Below are 18,978 nucleotides of genomic sequence, written 5' to 3'. Positions count from 1 at the left end.
AAATGTACCTGTCTCTATCATGTCCTCTGCAGCTTGTTCCATATACACATCACCCTCTATGTGGAAAAGTTGCCCTTCAGGCCCCTTTAAAATCTTATCTCTCTCAGCTCAAAGCTGTGCCCTCTCGTTTTGAACTCCCTTCCCCTGGGGAAAAGACCTTGACTAGGCACTTTATCCATGCCCCTCATGATTTTTATAAACCTCTATCTGGTCACCCTTCAGCCTCCTATGCTTTTGGGGAAAAAAAGTCCAAGCCTATCCAGCCTCTTCTTATAACTCAAACCTTCCAGTCTCAGTAACATCCTTGTAAATCTTTTTTTTACACCCTTTCCAGTTTAATGACATCCTTTCTATAGCAGGGCAACCAGAATTACACAATACTCAGAAGTACACAGTACTTTAAATGTGGTCTTACAGATGTGTTGTACAGCTGTAACACAACTCCTGTACTCAATGCTGTGACCATTGAAGGCTAGTGCCAAAACCACCACCTTCAGCACCACTACCTGTGACACAACTTTCAAAGAACTATGTACCTGCATCCCCAAGTCTCTGTTCACAACATGCCCGAGGGCACTATTATTAACTGTGTTAAGTCCTGCTCTGGTTTGTCTTACCAAAATGCAACACCTTGCATTCATCTGTATTAAACTCCATTTGCAATTCCTTGGCCCACTGGCAGTTGATCAACCAAACTCTTAGATAACCTTCTTCATAGTCCACTTTAACACCAATTTTTGGTGTCATCTGCAAACTTACTGACAGTATCTCCTATATTCTCATCTAAATCCTTTCCATAAATTACAAACTGACCCCTGTGGCAAGCTGTGGGTCGCAGTCCTCCATACTGAACAACCCTCTACCGCCACCCTCTGTCTCCTACCATTAAGCCAATTTTGTATCCAGTTATCTAGCTCTCCCTAGATCCCATGTGCATTAACCTTACTAATGAGTCTACCATGTGGAATCTTGTCAAAAGCCTTTGCTAAATTCTGTGTAGACAACATCTACTGTTCTGCCTTCATCTGTTTTCTTGGTCACCTCTTCAAAAAAATTCGATCGAATTTAAGAGATACAATTTCCCATGCTTAAAGCCATGCTAACTATCCTGAATCTGTACTTGACTTTGCAAATGCACGTAGAGCTGAAAATGTGTTGCTGGAAAAGCGCAGCAGGTCAGGCAGCATCCAAGGAGCAGGAGAATTGACATTTCGGGCATGAGCCCTTCTTCAGGAATGCCGATTCTCCTGTTCCTTGGATGCTGCTTGACCTGCTGCGCTTTTCCAGCAACACATGTCTGATCTCCAGCATCTGCAGTCCTCAATTTCTCCCAAATGCATGTAGATCCTACCTGTCCGAATTGAGTCAATGGGCTGAGGAGTAGCAGATGGACTTTAATTTGAATAAGTATGAGGAATTGCATTTTGGTAAAGAAGTAAGGGGCAGGATTTATACTGAAGCAGTGTCCTGCCCAAAATGTCGACTCTTTTGTCCTTGGGTGCTGCCTGACCTGCTGTGCTTTTTCTAGTGACACTTTATCAACTCTGACTCTCCAGTGTCTTTAGTCCTCCCTTTCTCCCAGGAGTTATACAGTTAATGGTAGGGCTCTGGGTAGTGTTGTAGAACAGAGCAACCTTAGGGTTCAGGTACATAATTCTTTGGAATTTGCATCACAGGTAGACAAGGTGGTCAAGAATGGCTTTCACATGCTTGCCTTCATTGTCAGACCTTTGAGTGCAGGAGTTGTTGATGTTCATGATGTTGGTGAAGCATCCTCTGGAGTACAGGTTCTGGTCTCCCTGTTATAGGAAGGATATTGTTAAACTGGAGGGGGTTATGAAAATATTTACCAGGATATTGCTGGGAATAGAGGGTTTGAGATAAAAATAGGTTGGGACTGACTTCACTGAAATATAAGAGGTTGAGGGGTGACCTTATAGAAGTTATAAATCATGAGGGGCATAGATAAGGTGAATGGCAAGGGTCTTTTCCCTAGGATGGAGGAGTTCAAAACTAGGGGACATCTTTTGAAGGTGAGAGGAAAAATATTTAAAAGGACATGAGGGGAAACCTTTTTTTTACACAGGAAGTGGTTAGTTGTGGAATGAATTGCCAGAGGAAGTGGTGAATGTAGGTACAGTTACAGCATTTAAAAGACATGTGGATAAGTACATGATTAGGAAAGGTTTGCAGTATATGGGTCAAATGTAGGCAAGTGGGACTAGTTTAGTTTGGGAACGTGCGTTGGTGTGGACCCATTTGACCAAAGGTTCTGTTTCCATGGTGTGTGATTGTATGACTTCCCCACCATTGACATTAGATTCACCAGTCTGTAGTTCCCTGACTTTTTTCCTTGCAGCCTTTCTTAAGTAATGGCACAGCATTAGCCACCCTCCAGTCTTCAGCATCTTACCTGTGGCTGTCGATGATAAAACTATCTCCACTAGGGGTCCCACAACTACTTAGGGATTAGGGTTAGAGATTTATTTAATCCTCACTGACCAGTAGCTTGTCTATTGATATTGATGGCATGGAAAACAATAAGCAATAATGTTGGCAGTTTAATATTACACCTGGAGTTCCTCTTGTATGCTGCCTCCAGTACAAATTCTTTGCTTTGGACAGTAGGAACATGATATCAGTAAATCTGTTCTAGGTGCAAACTTCGTCATTTTGCTGCCTGGTAATGCTGGATGTTCAGATACAAATTTCTTGACTCAGTTCGTTGAATTAAAGTTCAGTCCTGTTTTGATTTGAAGGCTCCACACACATGCTTACTACACCAGATCACCATTATGATAGTTACCACATGCTTGTCACCTTTTTTATCTTTATTTCACTTTCCCAGGAGAAATATCACATTACAAGTCTCAATATCTCGAGGTCAGAAAGGTAGAGTGTTTGCCCAGTTAGCAAAATTGTGGTGAACTCTGAAACCACCTGATTACCACAGGCTGCCAACACAGGTTAGATTTACCTTAGAAGAAAGGGCTCCAAACCTTGCTTCTGAGAACTTGTAACAAGAATGGCAATGTACCTCTGTGTCAGATGTCATGCTCACAATGGGTGGATAGAAAAGTGAAGAAACACCGCATTGAACCATCATTAGATTGTCTTCTAGCAAGAATGCATGATACTTTTTCACATTCTTTGCTGAATGTGCAGTTCTCATACTGTGTGTATCAGTAAGCCACATTTTATCTTCGTATTCTTACACTGTTAGTGGATTGTTGGAACTAAATTTAGCGCATCTGTGATGTCCAACATCAAGCTGTCTAATCTTGACAAAGGAAACCTTTTCTCTCTTCCATGTGATCTTTTCTGATGCTTTACACATCCTTAACTTATCAGGGGTGATAAAATTTAAATAAAACCTGGCCTAAGTTCTTAATGAATTGGCTGGATAAAACTTCATATGTTTCATAGCAAAAAAAACTCCTTAAAGCTTTATTTCAAACCAATTGCGGAATTTCAAACTGATCAGTTTGAAAAGATTAGGAGAGGCAAAGGATAAGGGACGCTTCATTTTAGTAAATGAATCCTAACTTGCTAAGTTAATTAGTGCTAAAAAAATTACAATTTACAGTATAGAAAGAATAGACAAAATAACAAGCAGTATAGATAAATCATAACTATTTTATGGTATATTAATAATTAAGTTTCATCTCCAGAGCATTGACTGTATTGTTTGGTGATTTGTGAACCTCAATGTGTGAGGTGAAATGTTAATAAGAAGTGGCAGGCCTAGGGGTAAGAAATTCCTTTGTGAGTTTCCAGGAGCACTGTTTTCATTTTTGTTTACTACACAAAATGAAGCTAAAAGTAAACACAATTAGGTTTCAATAAAGTCTGTCCATGAAGCCACAAAGTGCTCTGTTAGAGTTTATACTACCAATAACCCTGAGTACATTTATGAGGGTTGCCTAGCATATGCTTTTAACTCAAATCAGTGCAGGGGAGTGGAACAGACGATACCCCAGTCTGAATACGTCATGATTGGTAACGTGACTCAAACTCTCAATTAATTTAGGCTGGCTGCGAAAATACATGAAACTGTGTATGCTACTTGGAGCGGAAATAGTTCATGTGCAAAGAGTTTCCAAGACTTATTTCCCATAGATAGATATTGCTGCATTCTTAGCAAAAAATGCTTCGTTTGTAAACTAAAGCATGTTTAGTCAAACTTTGATGCTTATTTATAATTAAGAAGAGATTGTATTAAGATTGAAAGGCAGAAATTTTGTTGCTGTTTAGGAATTGTTAAATCTTGGTTTTTGTCCTGTGGAAGCAGCTGAGAAGAATCACAATTGAATTTTTAAAAATTTGTGTGCTTTTATATCATTTTTAGGCATAAAGCAATTATAAGCTCACTAACTTCATACTTCAGCTACTATATTCCATATGCACTTTTTGTTTAGGTGTCCTGGTCCTGACCTCAGATGTAGGATTGCAGAGCTTGGTCAGTAGTGAGTGGAATTGACTTGAGGCTACCCTGAACTGGACTCTGCAGAAGTTGGAAAGGAAGGTGAATGAAAGATTTATCTTCCTGTAGAGCTAGGGCATCATTGGCGTGCTACCCCATTAGTTGAGAATTGCAATCACATCTTCCCTCTTTAACTGTAGGTCACTTCACCTTTCACCCTGCAACCAACGTGACAGCTGCAGTCATTGCGGTAGGCATGCAACACTGGTGTATTTGCTCAGGTGAGTTGCCTTTGGAAGCCTGATCAACTTGCTTGAGAAATGTTAATGAAGGCTGTCGCAAAGATTAGATAGGAAACTTCGTTGTAAAGAAGGCATAAGAATGTTGTTTATTGGAAATAGATTGAGTGAGTGGCCAAAAATCTGGCAGATGGTGTATAACGTGAAGTCGTTTACTTTGGCAGGAAGTATCTTTTTAAAATATTACTTGAGGTGAAGAATGATTGCAGAATTTCATGGTATAGAGGGAACTAGCTTCCAGTGCATGAGTCAAAAAATGTTTTTTTAATTCATGTATCAGATGAAAGTGTTGCTGGCTAGCCCAACATTTATTGCCTAGTCCTAATTGCCGAGAAGGCAGTTAAGAATCAACCACATCGCTGTGGGTCTGGAGTCACAGGTAGACCAGACCAGGTAATGATAGCAGATTTCCTTCCCTAAGGGATATTAGTGAACCTGATGGGTTTTCCTGACAATCAACAATGGATTCATAGTCATCATTAAACGGTTAATTCCAGATATTGTTATTGAATTCGAATTCCACCATTTGCTATGGTGGGATTTGAACGTGGGTCCTCAGAACATATTTCCTGGGTCTTTGGGTTAGGAGTCCAGCAATAATACCAGTAAGCTATTGCCTCTCCTGTGTGCAGGTACAGCAAGTAATTAATAAGCCTAATGGAATACTGTCCTCATGGTGAGAGGATTTGAACATAAAGGTAAAGATGCTAAACTTCAGCATATTGGTAAGACTATATCGTAAATACGGTATGCAGTTTTGGTCTCCTTTAAGGATGATGTAACTGATTTGGACGTAGTTCAATGTAAGTTTACTAATTGATTTTTGGAATGAGTGTGTTGTCTTATGAGAAAAATGGAGGTTTTGGGTTAATAACGAGAGGCTGAATGGGCTAGGACTCAAGGGCACTTTTTTTTTAAAAAAAGCACAAATTAGGGGATATACTTTTAGTTCAGAAATGCGGATTTTATTTTCCCCAGGGCTTGTGCTACTTTGGAACTTCCTGCCTCAGAAGATGGTGGAGGTGAGTTTGTTGAATATTTTTACGGTTGAAATAGATAAATTTTAGATAAGGCAATTGATTCTTATTGTCTGTAGATGGCAAGCTGGAATTCAAAACATCAATAAATCAGTCGTGACCTCTTACTAAATGACGGACGGTCTTGAGGGACTGAATAGCCTGTTTCTGCTTCTAATTCAAAATGTTCATATACATGAGACTCAACTTCCATCAATCCTCTGTCATAACAGCTCAGACACCAGAATTGTGAATCAATCCAAGAAACTTCCAACAAAGATTTTTTAATGTGTAATTTTATTAGGCATCTGTTGTTACTTTTGAATTTAAAATTTAATTAGGTGTCCAAATTATTTCCCTTTTCATATTTATTCCTTGTTTTAACATATTTGTGTTTGAACAGCTGAATGAGTTACCGTGGTATGTGATACTGAGTGTTGCGTCACGCTGAGCCATACCAATCTAGAACTTGTGATGTGGAGGAGCCGGTGTTGGACTGGGGTGGATAAGTTAAAAATCACAACACCAGGTTATTGTCCCAAATTTATTTGGGAGCATTCTGAAAGCTAGTGCTTCCAAATAAACCCGTTGGACTGTTACCTGGTGTTGTGTAATCTAGAATTCATCCAAGCTCTCTACTCCATTAACATTACCTCTGCTAAAGATATAGTAAGAGTGTGTCAACAAGTCTGTCTGTTATTGGGTCAGGAAAGTAAAAGCCAATCCTGGTTTCTGTTGTTCATTACATAGCCATGTTAGGACTGTTTTGCTCGAGGGCCAAATTAGTATTTGCTTTTCTTGCTCCCAAATAATGTATGATGTCTTGGTGAGGTACTAAAAAGTTGTCAGTGTAAGCTATTGCCTTCTGCAGAAAGATAGTGAAGAAATGAAATTGGTATATATTTAAGAACCAGGATTATCATGTAGCATTGCTGCTAATTAAAATATTTGGGGAAATTTTTCTCTTCCCTGTGCCTGGAGAAAGTGAGGAGCAAAAAATGGAAGGAGACCTCCATTGATGGAATTCCCTTGGATTTCCTTGACTAGTGGTACTGAATCCAGGATGGTTGCATTTCCATGCTGTACAAATGGCCTGGGAGGTAAAACATCTGAGAGCTCTCACTCACTTCCCAGATACAAATTATCTTCAGTCCATATTTGGGCATCAAAGAAGAAAATCTAATTGTGTCTTCACAGATATCAGAAATTCAAACAGTTTTTTTTAATCATCTCACTCCTGTAGAATAAGATTTTAGATGGAATTTTGTTTTATACAAATCACTGCTTCACTTGTAGAGAAAAGTCTTCAGAAATATTGAGCTAGTATTGTGCATGTAAACCAAATATCATAACTTTTTATGGAAAGTGAATATGCATTTAGAAATCTACAGATTGATTCTTTAAATCAAAGTGCCACTTTTATGTTAGTGTTCCGTGAAAGAGCTGTTGAGCAGTGAACAGTTTTCAATTTCTGCTTTAATTTATAGTTGGAATTAACCTTTAATGTTATATCATGTCACCGTGAAGCACCAGCTGTATACTGAGCGACCTGACTGTTGTCAAATAATAAATGTTGGAAGACTTATACTGATGAAGGCTACCATGACTGTATAATAGTTACTGCAATAAGTTTGTATATTAATAAACACCTTGGTTGGGCCAGGGTATTGTACAAAATGCAACCACTTTCATGGGAGTGATAATCTACCAGTAACACACACATCTATTTTGTATTCCGACTAGACTTTCAAAAATCTGTACTCTGGTTATTTTGTTTTCCTGTCAGGAAATGCTTAATTAAACATTTTTGATGGTGATGTTTACTAAAATATCTTGATGACTATTATTACTGATTCATTTATTTTCAGTGAATTTTTACTCAGTAACCTACTATTCTGTCAATTAATAAATTTGAACAATTTTTATACCACTTGTTAAAACCATGTGAGGAAGAGCCAATAACCCCTTCTTCTCCCTTGGTCAGTCATAATGTTTTTCTTTTCCTTTTTTTTGAACCATGTAGCTTTCACATTGTAGTTACACTATAACTCCTTGAAAATGAAGGGGAACAAATTTAAAATTTTCTTGAGTGAAAGAGAGCAGAGTTTTCTTTATTATATCTGTGAAAAAATTAAAGAACATGACATCACACAGGTCGTCAGGTGGAGGTGATATCTAGTGCAGACAGGAAGGTAAAGGCAGTTGGAGTTTACAATCTTTTAAAAAGACTTTAACTTGTGAATATGAAACTTGATCCCCACATATTTTTTGCTGTCCAATTTCTTCAGGACTATTGAAGCTTGCAGGTATCAATAATTTCTCATTAGCTCTTTTTCCAAGTTATTTTTTCAGCAGTGCTGGTTTTCTGAGATTGGGGTCAAGAGGGGGAATGTACTATATCCTTGATGTGTTTAGTCAATTTTACTTTTTCTTTATTTTGACAAAGTGAGCAACTGACATATGTTTCATATATTTCCAATATAGCACCTTTTCATTTTCAACTGAGCTGTCCTTGGGTAATCTTTCATCTTCAAGGTATAAAGCTATCATGATTTGGAGATGCTGGTGTTGGACTAGGGTGTACAAAGGTAAAAATCACACAAGCTATAGTCCAGCAGATTTAATTGGAAGCACTAGCTTTTGGAGCACTGCTCCTTCATCAGGTGGTTGTGGAGTACACGATTGTAAGACACAGAATTTATAGCAAAAGTTTACAGTGCAATATTACTGAAATTATACAGTGAAAATACCTTGATTATTTGTTCAGTCTCTCACCTGTTAGAATGACCATATTAGTTTCACCTCTTTCATATGTAAATTGTAAAAGTTTTTTTCAGTTACATTCTTGAGTGAATTTTAACAATTGGTGTCAGCCCAGATAATGTATTGAAGGTGTTAGCCCCCTGCGTGATGCTGTCTGTGCCATAATGTATAGACTGATTCTAATCTGAAAAATGAATTAACAGAATCTTACATTGATTCATGCAGTTTTTGAGCAAAGTAAAATGTAACTCTGCAAGTATAAATTCACCCCACAAACGTGAGTCTGTGAGAGAGAGAGGGGGGGGTTGTTGTGTGAGAGAGAGAGTGAGTGAGTGAGAGTGTGTGTGTGTGTGTAAAGAGGTCCAACTCTGTGAGAGGGTGCATGTGTGAGCATGGGAGTGTCTGTGTGTCTTTGTGTCGGAGTGTCTGTGTCAGTGTGTGTCTGTGTCGGTGTGTGTGTAGGTGTGTCTGTGTGTAGAGTGCACAACAATCAACAGGTAGGAGTGTTTCCTCCCAGTTGGAGAACACTTCAGCGGTCTGAGACATTCAACCTCGGACCTTCGGGTGACCGTCCTCCCAGGCAGACTTCGGGACTGACAGCAGCGAAAAGAGGCCGAACAGAGGCTGATAGCTAAGTTCGGTACCCATAGGGAGGGCCTCAAACGGGACTTGGGTTCATGTCATACTCCGTGACCCCATTGTGCTACATGCATTCACATGCATTCACATGCGTGCACATGCACACGTGCGCGCACACAGACACAGGCACTCCCCACATTCTCACAGGCACTCCCACACACTCTCAGACACTCCTATATATATATATATATACACACACACACACACACACACACACTCCTACACACACACACACACACGTTTGTGGGGTGAATTTGTACTTGCAGAGTTACATTGTACTTTGCTCAAAAACTGCATGAATCAATGTAAGATTGTGTTAATTCATTTTTTAGATTAGAATCAGTCCAAAATTTATCGCACAGGCTGCAGCATGCAAGGGGCTAACACCAATTGTTAAAGTTCACTTGAGAATGTAACTTTTTAAAAAAAAGTTTTGCAATTTACATATGAAAGAGGTGAAACTAACATGGTCATTCTAACAGATGAAAGACTTAACAAACAATCAACGTATTTTTCAATGTATAATTTCATCACGCTGTAATCTTATGCTATAAATTCAGTGCTGAAAATGTGTTGCTGGTTAAAGCACAGCAGGTTAGGCAGCATCCAAGGAACAGGAAATTCGACGTTTCGGGCCAGAGCCCTTCATCAGGAATGCTGGTGAAGGGCTCTGGCCCGAAACGTCGAATTTCCTGTTCCTTGGATGCTGCCTAACCTGCTGTGCTTTAACCAGCAACACATTTTCAGCTCTGATCTCCAGCATCTGCAGACCTCACTTTTTACTGCTATAAATTCAGTGTCTTACAATCATGTACGCCACAACCACCTGATGAAGGAGCAGCGCTCCAAAAGCTAGTGCTTCCAATTAAATATTTTGGACTATATCCTGGTGTTGTGTGATTTTTAAAGCTATCATGTGAATGTGTATTTAAAAAAAAGAGAGAATTAGAGAGAAGTGCTGGAGAAACTCAGCCAATCTGAGAGCATCTATGGAGAGCAAAACAGAGTTAATGTTTTAGGTCCAGTAACAACTATTCTATTATTTCAGATTTCCAATATCCACAGTATTTTGCATTTCTAAATGTGAATTTCTTGGCACTCACTGAGTTTGTGCTTCTTGATTTAAAAATGAAAATTCTGAGGCAGCTTTTTTTATGTTCTATGCACGTTGTCTGGGCTTGACAGGGGATTCTAGCAGCCATTTTAAGTCAGCAGAGCTCATTTGTAAAACTATGTTTTAATCCGTGAAGGTCTCAGGTATTAAAGTCAAACAATAAAAGTTGAATATTGAAACTGCATTTACTCTTATGTTGGTGACACATTGACTTGTAAAACATCAATTGTTGGATTGAAATATTGATAGGCATTCATAGGGTAGAAGATGACAAGTTAACAACAGTAAGCTGTATTGAAATGCAGGACAATTGAAGCAGAATGAGAAGCACTCAGACAATGTGAAGAATTGTATCTGGATTATGGAAGAAAAATTCTTGTCAATACACACTCGTGTCATAAACACAAGACAGGTTTATGCTGCACATGGAGTGTTACATAAAAGCCTCCTATGTACCAATATATTTCCATCTTTTTAGGTGCTGTACATTTCCAGAATTATTGTTTTATATTTCCCGTGGCTACATTTTTTTTAAATGAAACTTGAAATGCAATATCAACGTTTCTCTGCTTTACTGAAATTTCAAACACATTATGATTCTTGCATGACTTTGTTTTGTTAGTTATTTCTTAGGGGAACAACTTGGGGAAAAATGAGCAAAAAAATGAGCATTTAATGTGGTCAAATGATTGTTTCTAGTTTTGATCATGGATACAAGGAAGACACTAAAGCCTGAGAGACATCAGACTGATTTGCAATGTTAGGGGACAGATAAATTAGAGAATTTGGGTTTTGTACCCTTGAAAAGAAACTACTGAGAGGTGATCCTACAAAAGCGTATAATATACTAAGTTTACAAAAAAGGTCTACGCAATTATTCTAAATGTATTTGCATGGAGAGTATAGAGGCTCACCGTTTTAAGCCAGATAAAGGCATATTTTATACTTACTATCAGACCATTTCCACGGCCAGAATGAAATGCAAATGGAGAGGACTGCCAGATAATGTAGTAGAGCTGGAGTTATTAAAAAGGAATTGGACCATGTCCTGCAGGGATGTTCTACTTTCTTGAATCACTGCAGTCCATATATTATACATCCACAATGTTATTAGGGTGGTTTCTCCAGGATTTTGTCCCAGCAGTTGTCAAGTTAATGAAATGTGTTTTCAAGTCAAGATGGTGAGTGACTTGGACACAAACATGTCAGTGTTGGTGCTTCTCTACATCTACTGTCCTTGTCCTTCAAGTGGTCACAGCTTTGGAAGGTAAATGATAATGGAGATTGGATAATGGATGAAGTGAGAACTGCAGTTGCTGGAGAGTCAGAGTGGATAAAGAGTGAAGGTGGAAGAAGTACAGCAATTCAAGCAGCATCAGAGAAGTCGATGTTTCAGACCTTTTATCAGACTAGGGGATGGGAAGGGGGCCGCGAAATAAATAAATAGAAGAAGGGTTATGGGGCTGGGAGAAAGGTGATTGGGATGGCGATAAATGGATGCAGGTAGGAGGTGCCTGTGAATGGTCAGTGAAAAGGGTGGAGCAGATAGGTGGGAAGGAAGAGGAACAGGTTTATAGGGCATGGTGAAGAGGGAGGACTGGGCATGAGATGAAGTGGGGAGATTTGGAAGCTGGTGAATTCAGTGTTAAGGCTGTATGCTTGTATGATCCTGAGGTAGAAGATGAGGTGTTCTTCCTCCAGTTTGCATGTGGCCTTGTTTTGACTATGGAGGAGGCTCAGGATGGGCATGTTGTCGGGGGAGTAGGAAGGGAGTTGAAGTGGACTGTAACCGGAAAGTAGGATTGATTAGAGCATATGGACCATAAATGTTCCCTGAACTGGTTTCTGGGTTTGTGCTCGGTCTCTCCGATGTAGAGGAGACCACTTCAGGAGCAATAAATCAAGTTAGACGAAATGCATGTGAATTTCTGCTGGACCTGCAATGATTCTTTGGTGCCTCAGATGGAGGTGAGGGGAGAGGTGTGGGGGCAGGTTTTGCACCTTCTGTAGCTGCAGGGGAAGATCCCAGGTATAGAGGAGTTATTGATGGAGAGTGTGGACCTAGCGAGGGAGTCATGGAGAGAAGTGTCCCCGCGAAAAGTGGATAGGGGTAGGTAGGGAAATATCACTTTGGGTTAGAATGCAGGTGGCAGAAGTGGCGGAGGATGATGCGTGGACTTGGAGATTAGTGGGATGGAATGCGAGGACCAGGGGGATTCTATACTTGTAGTTGGGATGGTTTTGTTTGAGGGCAGACGTGCAGGAAATGGAGAGGATTTGTGGTTAGGACGTTGTTGATCATGGGAGAGGAAATTACAGTCCTTGAAGTAGGAGGACATCTGGCATGTCCTGGAGTGGAATTGTTCATCTTGGGAGCAGATACAGTGGAGGCGGAAGAATTGGAAGTATGGGATCATGTTTTTTCTGGAAGGAGGTTGGGAGGAGGTGTTATTGAGGTAGCTGTGGGATTCTGTGGGTTTGTAGTAAATGTTGATGCTGAGTTGCCAGAGATAGAGATTGAGAGCTCCAGGAAGGAGAGGGAAGTGTCAGAGATAGTCCAGGTGAATTTAACGTCAAGGTGGAAGGTGTAGGTGAAGTGAATGAACTGTTTGAGCTCCTCAGGGGAGCACAAAGTAGTGCCAATACAGTAATCGATATAGGGAGGAGGTGGTGAGGGATGGTGCTGCTGCAGCTGTGGAAGAGGGACTGTTTTTCACGTAATCTGTGAAGAGGCAGGCATAGCCTGGACCCATGTGGGTACCCATGGCCACCCCTCTGATTTGAAAGAAGTAGGAGGATCGGAAGGAAAGGTACTGAGGTGAGGACCAGTTCCGCCAGGTAGATGAGAATGTCAACAGAAGGGGACTGGTTGGGTCTGCGGGAGAGGAAGAGATGGCAAGCCTTGAGGCCCTCTTCATAGAGGATACAGATGTAAAGAGACTGGATGTCCATGGTGAAGATGAGGTGTTGGGAACTGGGGAGCTGAAAGTCATGGAGAGGGTGGATGGCATGGGTGACATCCTGAACATAGGTGGGGAGTTCCTGGACCAAAAGAGTTAGTATGGAGTCGAGATAAGAGGAGATGGGTTTCATGGGGCAGAGCATGCAGAGACATTTGGTCGACCTGGACAGTCAGGTTTATGAATTTTGGGGAGAAGATAGAAAAAGGTGGTGCGGGGCTGGGGAACTATGAGGTTGGAGGCTGTAGATGGGAGGTCTTCTGAGGTGATGAGGTTGTAGATGGTCTTGGAGGTAATGGTTTGATGATTAGAGATCAGGTCATGATTGAGGGGGTGGTAGGAGGAGATGTCAGTGAGTTGGCATGTGGCTTCTGCGAAGTAGAGGTTGGTGCACCAAACAATCGCTGCGCCTCCCTTGTCAGGTGGTTTGATGATGAGGTGGGAGTGGAGTGCTGCACACTCAATAGGGAGAAATTGGAGGTGGTGAGGGGGTGGAGAGATTCAGGCAGATGATGTCCATCTTTTTCCCACCTATCCATTCCACGGTTCCCACTGACCAATCACAGCCACCTCCTACCTGCATGCATCTATTACCATCCCACCCACATTTTCCCCAGCCCAACCCCACTCCCTGTATTTATTTCTCAGCCCTGTTCCCTCTGCATGCCCCAGGCCTGATGAAAGGTTCTGACCTGAAATTTCGACTCCCCTTCTCCTCTGCTGCTTGACCTGCTGTGCTTTTTCCAGCTCCACTCTTTATCCACTCAGTCAGAGGATAATGCCAAGTTGCTGCAGTACATCTGGTAACTGATCCACTCTGATGTCACTGCACTTGTACACTGGCAACGGAGTGTAGGTGAGTGTCTATTATGGTGAAGGGTGGATGCAATCGTAAAGGTTGCCTTGACTTTGGTGTTGAGCTTGAAGCCCCACTCATCTAGGCAAGTAGAGAGCATCTTACCACATTACTGGCTTGTGGCGTGGAGTCAGTGGACAAGTTTTTGGGGAGTTGGGCAGTGAGTTGATTGCCGCAGAATTCTCAGCCTCTGATCTGCCCCTCTAACCTTTTATAGCTATTGTATTTATATAGATAGTTTAGGTTGGTTTTGAGCTATGATAATTCCTTGGATGCTGATGGTAGGAGTTTCAGTAATTGTATAGTTATTAAATGTCAAGGGAAGGTTGTCAAATTGTTTCTTGTTGGAAATGGGAAGTCCTTCTGTATGAATGACCAAAAGTGGGTGTAATTGCTTTCGTCATTTATAAACCTTATAAAACTTTCTCTTTCTCATCCTGCTAAATGATCCTATTGCAATCTTGGTTTAATGTTGCTTTTGGATAGTTTCAGAGGGTTGTTCTGAAAACCATCCTATTTTTGAGTCAGACCTCAACCAATAAGCCATTTCCCAACATTCACCCACAGATTGAAGATAGTTTATGATTAGGAAGTCTTTCCTGTAAATCAAGGATATTGTGACAATTGCCACTCATTCTTCAAAAACAATCTTCTTGTTAATGCTCTAGAAATGTATACCCCATTTAATTTGAAGAAATGAATGCAGTGACAGCTATGATATCTCTGTAAAGTAGGTTAAATTCAGCAATGTTATAGAGGACAACTCTGTTTCACTTAGTTCGGATGACATTAAAAATAAAGAATGCCCAAAAGTGAGAGTTTGGTTGCATTGTCATTTTGCATCCAACTGTGAGCAGCATTATCTTGAACAGAGGACAGCAATATGATCCCAATGACTGGAGGACCAATCCTCTTTTTTTTAATGTTTTGTTGTGAGGTGTTGAATACTATATAGACTGAAAGTACTCAGTTATCCAATACCTGATAATATTTGATTGCAAATTTAATTAGTTCATGCAAGTTAAGCAAAGTAGATTATAATAACTATATTACTTGGATACAGTATATGAATCTTTTAGATTATTCACAATGTTTCATGAATTGACTTCATTATTAAATAATTTTAATAATTTTGAAGCCACTTGTTCTAAATCAAATGTCAGCTTTGTGAATCCAACTGATGTTTGAGCCAATTTGAATAAAAGGAAATGTGAAAGTGACAAACAAATATGACATTTTCTGATATGCAGTATGCTGAGACACTTTATAATGACAGGCTATAACCACTTTGTGGTTTTTTAAGAAATTGTTTTATCTTAGGTAAATCTGGTCAGCTAAAACATTTTTAATTCAGTCTACCCAAATGTGTTTTTATGGCACCTTGACACCTCATGTCAGAAGACAAATAGTTATTTGGTCATGCAGAACTTGAATATTGTGACAAGAATTTTGTCCATGCATTTTATATTCTCTTTATCAGGACAGTTTGCATGAATACGCCTAAGGGGTAAACCTGATTTAGAGATGCTGGTGTTGGACTGGGGTGTACAAAGTTAAAAATCTCACAACACCAGGTTATAGTCGAACAGGTTTAATTGGAAGCACAGTAACCTTAGGAGCGCCGCTCCTTCACAACCTCCTGATGAAGGAGCAGTGCTCCGAAAGCTAGTGTGCTTCCAATTAAACCTGTAGGAGTAAATCAACACTTCTACTGTATGGGTGAAGAGTGCGGAGTGGTTTGCAAATGGATTCTGCTTGGTAGACACATTGTTTTGTGAAATGCAGCAGTTAATACTAATTGACAATTAACTGCCAGGCTTTGTTCAGATTTCAAATGATGCAGGTTGGCTCTTTTAGGGCACTGCCCTCAGAAATAAACTAGCAAATGCTTGTCACCTATTTTGTTGAGTTAAAACAGGTACAGTGCATACTCGTTTTTTTTGTGTGCGAAGTGCAGGGCCCGGTGTACTATTATATTCCGCTACGAACAAATGTGCCTAACCGGTTCCTAAATTAGTTGTCAATGCAGGAAGACTTGAAACAGTGTATACTCAGCATGTGGGTCTGGGCTGTGTTCTTTTCCACAACCATTGCTGAACTTGGACTGATCTGTATGCTTTCCTATCTTTCAACAAAGTTTCAGTTTCGATTTCCTAACCTCAGTTTGCTTTTATTTCCTATATGAACAGTTTCATTCAATTTCATTTTTAGGCTTGCCTTTTCTGCTTATAGTAATTGTTGAAAGAATGGCATTTTAAAACTTTTCTTATTACTAATGATTAAAATCACTGACTAAATACAGTTTTATTTTTATAGGTTACTTTTACTTTAAACTGTAGAAGAGATTCCACATTTAAGCTTTAACATTATTGACTATCTCCCACAAAAATAACACATTACATTGGTCCTTAAATGAAACTTTATCCTCAAAGAGCCAGTCTAAAATTATTCTAAGCTCACAATTGCTTGCTTCAATTTTACCTTCTGAGCTATGTAACTTCAAATCCTGGATCTGACTTACATTGTGATTCTTACACTGGATGTTATAACCTTCTCACCAGAGCTAAGTGAATCTTCCAGCTTCTATTAAATCCCAGTGAACTTGAGCTCTGCGATCTGAGCAAGAGCTCTTGCATTCATTCTATCTGGTGAACAATAGAGTTCGCATTCTCTCTGCTTCAGCTGCAGGATTAGTTGCTTACACATTAGGCTCTCTAGCTGAAAACCTCTCTAAACAAACTGGAGTCTGTCCATGATACTCATTCAGTCATAAGGAAGCCTGTAACCTGATGTCAAAAATGTCTTCCTCTGCCTTCATGTACTATGATATTGTAAAATACATCTAGATAGAAAGGACATTTAGCTTTACTAGTCCTTTTTATCTAGATTTAAGTGGGCCATTTACAATATAACAGTTTAAATCCCAATACCAGTAATATCTTTCTGGGATTTTGAGGTGCAGAGTGTATTCATTGTAAACTCAAATCGTTGCTGTTGTCTTCATGTGTAAATACCTTAGACACTCCTTGTAAAATATAATCTTAACCTTCCTTTGATATCTAACAATCAAACCTCCCAGGCCTACTGTCAAATAGACTGCACAGCAGGTCATAAACCACCATAATTTACCCTAAATTTAAAGCTATGGTCCTAAAAGTGGATAGCACTGCTGTCTCACAGCGCCAGAAACCCGGGTTCAATTCCCGCCTCAGGCAATTCTCTGTGTGGAGTTTGCACATGTTCCCTGTGTCTGTGTGGGTTTCCTCCGGGTGCTCCGGTTTCCTCCCACAGTCCAAAAATGTGCAGGTGAATTGGCCATGTTAAATTGCCCTTAGTGTTAGGTGAAGGGGTAAATGTAGGATAATGGGTCTGGGTGGGTTGCGCTTCGGTGGGTTGGTGTGGACTTGTTGGGCTGAAGGGCCTGTTTCCACGCTGTACGTAATCTAGTAAAATGTATTATGGACTCATTATTGAGCCATGGCCCAGGTACAGGCTGGCATTTTCCATTCTTTCAAAATTAAACTATCAAGTCATTCTCCTCATGTTGTCATGCTTGAAGCTCAATAGTCAGATCTTCACCCCAACATGGATCCACCCTGGCCCTATGGAAAGTCACAAATTACACCCCCTTTAGTTGCAACCATATTGCACTAACTTTCTCATCCTTCACAACCTCTTACAAATTGACCATGACAATCTTCTTCATGATTTCTGTTTTTAGGCTATTATGATGGTCTGTACTTAATTCTACTCGTATCTAGTTTCTCTTCATACAGATAAAGAAGGACACTACTTTGACTGGGACAACACATACATCCTAGGACAGGTGAAACAACGAGACACATGAGAATTCTTAGAGGCATGGCATTCTAATCAGAACTCCATGATTAAACATCGATTTAGATGCTATCTCCCTTCCCTTGAAAAAAAAACCGGAAATTGCATCACTCACTTTAAGAAACCAAGACCTATGAATAGAGAGGCGGGACATACCACCAGTGCTTCACCGGAGTGACTCACAGATGATGTTACCTAGTATAGTGATGAAACATCTGAAAATAAACCTTCAAGCTCAGCGAGCTAACTTACATATTTATCTACTTTCACCTCTCTGACTTCATCTGCAACGTCAGTGTTGGTTTACCTGGCCCTGCACCACTATTTTTGAAGACTCTAAAGGATTTATTCCTACCTTCACTCTACATTTCCTCATCTATGTACTTCATGTCAATCAACCGAAGATATGGGTCAAATTTTTGTAGCGATGATGACAAGAACACAGTGATGCTGGTGAATAGCATGATGGATTCCTGACATGCTGTGATTTTTGGAAAGAATTTGCAAAGTGGCACACTGTCTGAAAATTGCGGCGCTTTAATTGCGTGGCAAGCTAATTGTCAGCTCACTGAAAGATAGTTTGAAATTTTTGAGAGGAGGCAGGAGATTTCAAGTCCATCCGTGAAGAGGTGCTATTGTGGCATATGTGTAGGCTCCAGAAATTGACCTCTGTTACTATAGGCAATTTCCTCTAAGTATGTCTGCAACCATGATACACATATTTATCTATTTTTGCGGCTGATTGCCAAGGATGGATGTGTGTGCTCTCATCTTCCTACAGTCTTCAGTAGCTCCCATCCCAGGTAGTAAACTGCTAATATGTTACTACTGGATTATTCAAAGTTTGTGAGAAGACTTGTAGCTCGGGTGCTTGTTGTTGTGGTTCTGTTCGCCGAGCTGGGAATTTGTGTTGCAGACGTTTCGTCCCGAAACGACACGACCAGCTATCCTTAGTAGCCACACACGCAGATGACAAACAACATGAATTCGACTGGGACAACACTACTATTATGGGACAAGCCAAACAGAGAACAGCCAGGGAATTCCTAGAGGCATTGCACTCATCCACAG

General features: G+C 40.2%; 1 protein-coding gene across 5 annotated transcripts in view; it reads left to right on the top strand.

Annotated features, from left to right (window-relative positions):
- Nucleotides 1–18,978, top strand: part of LOC132816506 (F-box-like/WD repeat-containing protein TBL1X) — a 424,554-nt gene that overhangs the window by 58,764 nt on the left and 346,812 nt on the right. Inside the window, exon 1 of one of the 5 annotated variants that reach the window (XM_060826183.1) lies at nt 4,688–4,704. The exons of the other annotated variants lie outside the window; for them this stretch is intronic. The gene's annotated coding sequence lies outside the window, so the exon portion shown is untranslated. Of the gene's footprint in view, nt 1–4,687; nt 4,705–18,978 lie in introns of those variants that run through there. 5 annotated transcript variants of the gene reach the window in all.

This window comes from Hemiscyllium ocellatum, chromosome 6, assembly GCF_020745735.1.
Source record: "Hemiscyllium ocellatum isolate sHemOce1 chromosome 6, sHemOce1.pat.X.cur, whole genome shotgun sequence".
Lineage (NCBI taxonomy): Eukaryota > Metazoa > Chordata > Chondrichthyes > Orectolobiformes > Hemiscylliidae > Hemiscyllium > Hemiscyllium ocellatum.
The sequence above is the reverse complement of the archived record's forward strand: the minus strand, read 5'-3'. Positions and strand labels throughout refer to the sequence as shown.